Consider the following 7,422-nt stretch of genomic DNA (forward strand, 5'->3'; position numbering starts at 1 on the left):
GGCTCCATGGTAGAGAGCTCACCTAGCACGCACAAGGCATTAGGTTCGATTCTCAGCACCTCCTAAATGTAAACTAAAGCCCGAGACGCGGCCCTGTGCGTTGTCCCGCCGGGCGCCGTGGGGGAGTGAAGTTAGCAAACTTGCGGGACGCGGGGGCGGCCCGCGTGGGGCCCCCTGGCTCTCGGGTCCGCGCCTGCGGAGGGCGCCCGCGGAGCCTCCGCGGAGGGCGAGCTGGGCGGTCGGCGGAGCTCTGGAGCCGGCCACACGGTAACTCTCCGCCCTTTTCCCGGACTCGGGCCGGCTGGCCGCGGAGGGGGCTGTCTCTCTCTCTCCGGAAGGACTCAGTTGGGGATCGGAGCCCCGAGTCTGCTCACCTCCACCGTTTGAATTGGGGGAGCACAGGAAGAGGTTCAGGACGAGCGGTGGGGGCAAGCCCAAATACAGTTATGGCTACCCAGGTGACGGGGCAGTCTTCTGGAGGAGGAGGGCTGTTCACTGGCCACATTGGCATGGCCTTGCCCAACGACAGGTATGACTTGCATGACCTCTCCAAAGCTGAACTGGCTGCTCCTCAGCTTATCATGCTAGCAAACGTGGCCTTAACTGGGGAAGTGAATGGCGGCTGCTGTGATTACCTGGTTGGTGAAGAAAGACAGATGGCAGAATTGATGCCTGTTGGGGATGACAACTTTTCAGATAGTGATGGAGAAGGACTTGAGGAATCTCCTGAAATAAAAGGTGAACCTAATGGACTCGAAAACATGGAACTGAGAAGTTTGGAAGTCAATGTTGTAGAACCACAGCCTGTATTTGAGGCATCAGCTGCCCCAGAAATTTACAGCTCAAATAAAGATCTTCCTAATGAAACACCTGGAGCAGAGGACAAATGCAAGAACTTGAAGACCAAACCCTTTCGCTGTAAGCCATGCCAATATGAAGCAGAATCTGAAGAACAATTTGTGCATCATATCAGAGTTCATAGTGCCAAGAAGTTTTTTGTGGAAGAAAGTGCAGAGAAGCAAGCAAAAGCCAGAGAATCTGGCTCTTCCGCTGCTGAAGAGGGAGATTTCTCTAAGGGCCCCATTCGCTGTGACCGCTGTGGCTACAATACCAATAGATATGATCACTATACTGCGCACCTGAAACACCACACAAGAGCTGGAGATAACGAGCAAGTCTACAAGTGCATCATTTGCACTTACACAACAGTAAGCGAGTATCACTGGAGGAAACACTTAAGAAACCATTTTCCAAGGAACGTATACACATGTGGTAAATGCAACTATTTTTCAAACAGAAAAAAACAATTACGTTCAGCACGTTCGAACTCATACAGGAGAACGCCCATATAAATGTGAACTTTGTCCTTATTCAAGTTCTCAGAAGACTCATCTAACTAGACATATGCGTACTCATTCAGGTGAGAAGCCATTTAAATGTGATCAGTGCAGTTATGTGGCCTCTAATCAACATGAAGTAACCCGCCATGCAAGACAGGTTCACAATTGGCCTAAACCTCTTAATTGCCCCCACTGTGACTACAAAACAGCAGATAGAAGCAACTTCAAAAAAAACATGTAGAGCTACATGTGAACCCACGGCAGTTTAATTGCCCTGTATGCGACTATGCAGCTTCCAAAAAGTGTAATCTACAGTATCATTTCAAATCTAAGCATCCTACTTGTCCTAATAAAACAATGGATGTGTCAAAAGTGAAATTAAAGAAAACCAAAAAGCGAGAGGCTGACTTACTTGATAACAGTACTACCAATGAAAAACCAGAAACAGAGCAAACGAAAATAAAGGGGGATGTAGCTGGAAAGAAAAATGAGAGGTCTGTAAAAGTGGAGAAAAAAGATAATGTTTCAAAAGAGAAAAAACCTTGTAGCAATGTTTCAATGATTCAGGTCACTACCAGAACTCGCAAGTCAGCAACAGAAGCTAAAGACCTGGATGTGCATACAAGAAATAATTCAGAAAAATCCTGTAAAGCCAAGAAAAGCAAAAGGAAGATGGAAACTGAAGCCCATTCCGTGCATGATCCTGTGAATGATGAGGAATCTATGACAAAAAAGAAAAGGAAGATAGAAGGTAAATCCAAAAATAGCCAGGAAGTACCAAAGGGTGATAACAAAGTGGAGGAGAATAAAAAACAAAATACCTGTGTGAAAAAAAATACCAAGAAGAAAACCCTAAAAAATAAAAAAAGTTAAAAAAGCAGCAAGCCTTCTCAGAAAGACACCTCTCAGAAGGAACCTGTTTAAAAGGAAACTAGTCAGAAGGGGCCTGTTAGGAGTTCATTTCAGTAAAATAAAGTATGATCCCAATAGGGAATCTTGAATTCCAACCTCCCATGTTCTATTTTGAAATAACCCCCTTCATGAATATTTTGATAATTTTCTTTTACCTGGTGATCTCTTTGAGGTAGGTTTCAGATTTTGGCAGTACAACATGAAAGATTAGGACAAGCATTAATGTATGGGTGGAATACTTGTTAATCTGAGAGTGAAGTTTGAGTTAAAAGTTGCTCAAACTTGGAATTGACTGGGAGGCCAAAGAATTTTAAGAAGATTCTCTCAAGACATGAGTAAGTTGTGTGATAATGGTGTGTTTGGCGTGTATGAATGGGAATTTATAAATGTTGAATTATAGGCTCCGACAATCATTGTCAGCAGGAGATCAAGCTGCAAATATTTATGTTTTAAACCTTAAATTATACAGCTAGGGCTGGGGATGTGGCTCAAGCGGTAGCGCGCTCGCCTGGTGTGCGTGCAGCCCAGGTTCGATCCTCAGCACCACATACCAACAAAGATGTTGTGTCCGCCGAAAACTAAAAAATAAATATTAAAAATTCTCAAAAAAAAGAAATACCATATGGGACTCAAAATATTTTTTTAAAAAAATTATACAGCTAGTTAAGTCTTCCTAACAGCTAGTTTTTAATGTTAATGAGCACATTTTACCTAAGTTACCTTTTACATTATATTGAAAAAGATTCATTTTAAGCACAGATTAGAGATTGGGAATCTGCTTGGGGAAGAGGTCTTTCTGGATTCTTTCATACTGTAAAGAAAAGAAATTTGCCTTCTGGGGAATTGAATTAATTTCTAATCTAGCCTTTAAGACTAGAATGCTGAAAACAAAAATATGAAGGAAATTAAAACCCCTTATTAAGTTGATGTGTAAAAACATTGTTACTGGAAATTGATTGGGACTTGAGGCCTTTCTTCCAAAAAACAAGGACTTGATTATCAGGCCTATATTAGGTCCTGAACCTTAATGCCATGTATTTGTACTTTTTAAAAATTGTTTCAATGAAAAATATATTAGTAATTGGAACTTCTGGTCCAGTTGGGAGTTCTTCCATTTGAAAAATGTGATATTTGTATGGAACTGTTTGAATCTTTGTATTTTCTAGTGCCCTCCCCACAATAGAATTGAAGCTAGAACTTTCTCTTTTGATAAAGGAACAATAAACATGTTATTTGTAAATTGGTATTTAGTAACTAGTGGTAAACTTGAAATACTAGAATGCATTATAAGCCTAATCCTAGGTAATCATGAAAATCTAATTATTTTTGAACCTGTATTCCCATTGGTTTCCAATATATTTAAGTTATATTTTTCCTCTTTATCAGAGCTGCTTCTTATTCGGGGGCTACTTTTATTTTTATTGAGGTGTCATTCATAAGGAGCTAAAATGTTTTGATGGGCTTCTTATAGCTGTAGCTGGATGTTTTGCTCTAGTCTTCCAAGAAGGGCCATTTTATTTTTTAAAGTAGTCACTTATAATGGCATGTGGTCATTGACTTTGGGGGCTATTTGCATTGCATGCTGATACAAATTAAAACCCCAGTTAACCTCATCACATGTCACTCCATGAATGTTGAAGATGGAAGGAATACCTTGCCTGTAGTATACTGTCACTTCTGGACTGAAAAGCTGGGGAAGGAAATTTACTTTGCATATATCAAAAAAAAAACTTAAAGCCAGTGTGTCAAGTTCAATTGTTGACCTCAGCAGATGAAGTGAGCTGATAGTATTAATTCAGATTTAAGAAAATATCTGAATCTTCGTTTGTGTAGATTTATAATCTACATACTATATTAATTAAATCAGATAGCTTTTACAGTACCACATGTGTACATAGGCACCCTCCCATCCCCTTCTGCATCCATTAGTTACTGAACTTTCTGAACTGGCATTGTAACATAACAACAATGTTTTGTTGCACCAATTTTATAAACTTTTACAGTGCAATACATGTTATTTTTCTGAGGCAAACCAAAGGTATATTTCTCAAGGTTCTTGCTGCTTTCTTTAGCAGCATTTGATGGCGGATCTTTTATATACATTTGTAATAGATAAAAATAGGCCAGATTGCAAATTCTTTTTAAAATCTTAAACCATGTACCAAGTTTTTGGTTGAAATTGTGTAGGATAAGTTAAACTTAAATTGCATTCTATTAACCAATGTGAGTGTATTTCTGTAAGCATAGTTATGTTGAAATAAAGTTTTAAAAAGCAAAAAAATAAAAATAAAGATATTGTGTCCACCTAAAACTAAAAAATAAATAAATAAACATGGCTACATTGTCAGAAACACCTGTTTTTTAATTATTTGTATAGTTAGTTACTGGTAAATGACACTATTAGCTAGTTCTGTATTTTATTATGAACACAAAATTTATTATAACACAAAAATCAAATAACTCAAGATAATATTTAATTCAAGACAAGTGCCTCTGTTATGTTCTGTGTTGAAGTAACAATACATGTAAACTTGTTATATTTTTATGCTGTCACTAGGTACTTCTAAAAACTTCATCACTTTAGAGGAAAAAATAAGATTATATTTTAACTCATGGCTGAATTTTATCAAAAGAGCTGCTTTGTAAAAATACATGTTCCAGGGGCTGGGGATGTGGCTCAAGCGGTAGCGCGCTCACCTGGCATGCGTGCAGCCCGGGTTCGATCCTCAGCACCACATACCAACAAAGATGTTGTGTCTGCCGAAAACTAAAAAAATAAATAAATAAATATTTTAAAAAATTCTCTCTCTCTCTCTCTCTCTCTCTCTCTCTCTCTCTCTCTCTCATCTCTCTCTCTTTAAAAAAAAATTTTAAAAAATACATGTTCCAATGGCAAATTGATTCACTTCAACTTTGGATTAGTTATCCCAAAGAATTCTTGTCTCTATTTTGTCTCTATGCATACACTGTAGCAATAATAAAATAAAATACTTTCCCTGGACAAATAGTCAAAGAAAAGAAAAAGACAGAGTTGCAGTGATGATGAGTGACAGCTTCTGGGCATTAGAGTTTAAAGGACACCAGTGTCCATCTTCATGATGCTCTGCAAGAAGTGGTGAGCCCAGAGAAGTGCAGGTGGCAGTCAGCCCAAGAGTGACTTTAGATGCTTCTTGTTATGGGAAAACATTCTACCTTCTAAAAATCATAAGGAACTATCAGATGCCCAAACTCTTAAATGAAAAGAAAAAGGTAAACAAGATTGGAACCAATCTGCCTTGTGAGCAGAAGAGTTTAAAAAGACACCAAGGTTCATTTCCTCCAAGACGTTCTGAAGGAAATGGTGAGACACAAGGAGCATAGGTGGCAGCTCCATCCATGCCTGATCTTAGATGCTGTTGCATTATGAAAAAACACTCTACTCTAGAAATCACAAAGAATTATTTGACGTCCAGACTCTTGAATTGTGGGGAGCCATTCTGACACGTGATTGGGTGACTCCCGTTAAGGGCCTGAGGCGCTCTGGCTGTGTCGGAGCTATCCTGACCCTTTCCTGATGAGAGAGCCCATCCGTGTGGGGGTGTGTGTGACCACTGACCCCGGAGACCCAATCACTGACCCTGACCTTGGAGTGCAGCCCCCCCTCAACCTTCATTGGATGGAATTCTCCCCTGAATCTCTTGTCCCCCAAATAAAAGGCTACTCCCCGGCGTGTTCGCTCTCTCTCTCCTGCTAGCTCTCTCCTCGCTGCCCTGCTGGGCGGCTAGAGGCGGGAACCAGGGAGGCGAGCCATCTCGGACCTAGCAATGTAAAATAAGGTACTGTCTGTGTGTTTTATTTTGATCTCTTCTAACTAACTTAATGCCTAGAACCTCATTAATGAAACCACTGCACAGGCCGCGTGGTAGATTGAATGTTTCAAATTCAGGAGAACTTCTACATAATTTTATTATCACTCTAGCTAGTCATGAAGCTAATCATCACTAAAGGATCTATGGAGCTGTCAATGCAGCTCAGTGGAAGAGGGTTTGCCCAACATGCAGGAGGCCCACAAAAAAAAGAATTTGTATCTTATTTGTGTAATCAACTAGGAAATGAATGATCACTGCTTCCAGGAAAATATGTAGGACCTGAAACACCACTGAGACTATCAGAATCAAAATACTCTTGCTGTGAATCACATAACTAGACTATCATGAACAGCAGGGACACATCATAAAGCATGTTCATATTAAAGCATACCACTGAAAGAAACAAAAAGGCTTTATTGACTGTTGAGAAGAAAAAATGGACATAATATAGCTTATGAAATTATTAACGCATTGGAAACATGATACTGGCATCAAACTCCTCCAGGACATGCCAGGCACATGCTTGTCATCCCAGTTACTTGGGAGGCTAAAGCAAGAGGAGCATAAATTTGAGGCCCATCTGGGCAATATAGCAAGACCATGTCTCAAAATTAAATTTTAAAAAGGGCTGGGGATGTATGTAGCTAAGTGCTTGCCAAGCACATACAAGGCCCTGAGTTCAACACCCAGTGTGAAAAAAAATTCTTCAGGCCACATCTGATCATAGACAACCATAGCAGGAGTAGGACAGGGAAAAAGCCACTATATCAACCTCCCAAAAATAATTAAAGTAAACCTGCACTTTGTTCAGCTCACAATACTAACATATCTAACCTCTGCTTCTACTAATTTAAATATAACATTTTAAATATGATAAAAAGTGTATGTACCTTTCTAATAAACCCAGCAGATATGCAAGAGATATTGTGATTATATATATATATATATATATATATATATATATATATATACACATAAAGTTTTTAAACATATCTCTAATACAATACAATACCTCTAATACAATACACTCTGCTCTGAAAGCCAACTTATAAACATATAGGGGCACAAACATTAGGATACAATGTAATTATGGCACTTCACATGAAATAACTCTAAGTGATAATAAACATATAACCTCAAAGGAAGAAATTCAAATTTCTGAACTCAAAACATAATGGTATATTTTCAAGTGATACTTTGAACAGATATAAAACACAAATAGAGTTCTCCAACAAGAATTCCTGGCAATATACAAAGCATCATACTCATCAGAAGACCCAATCCCTTGCTTACAATGAATAAAAGAACTAACTTTTGGGGCT

General features: G+C 39.1%; 1 pseudogene across 1 annotated transcript; it reads left to right on the top strand.

Moving 5' to 3' along the window:
* The first annotated feature begins 440 nt into the window (after nucleotides 1-440).
* Nucleotides 441-2,309, top strand: LOC308652296 (RE1-silencing transcription factor-like; annotated as a pseudogene). The gene has a single exon. The product of its transcript is annotated as an RE1-silencing transcription factor-like (transcript).
* The last annotated feature ends 5,113 nt before the right edge of the window (nucleotides 2,310-7,422 follow it).

This window comes from Spermophilus citellus, assembly GCF_964194105.1.
Source record: "Spermophilus citellus genome assembly, chromosome: 6".
Taxonomy (NCBI): Eukaryota; Metazoa; Chordata; class Mammalia; order Rodentia; family Sciuridae; genus Spermophilus; species Spermophilus citellus.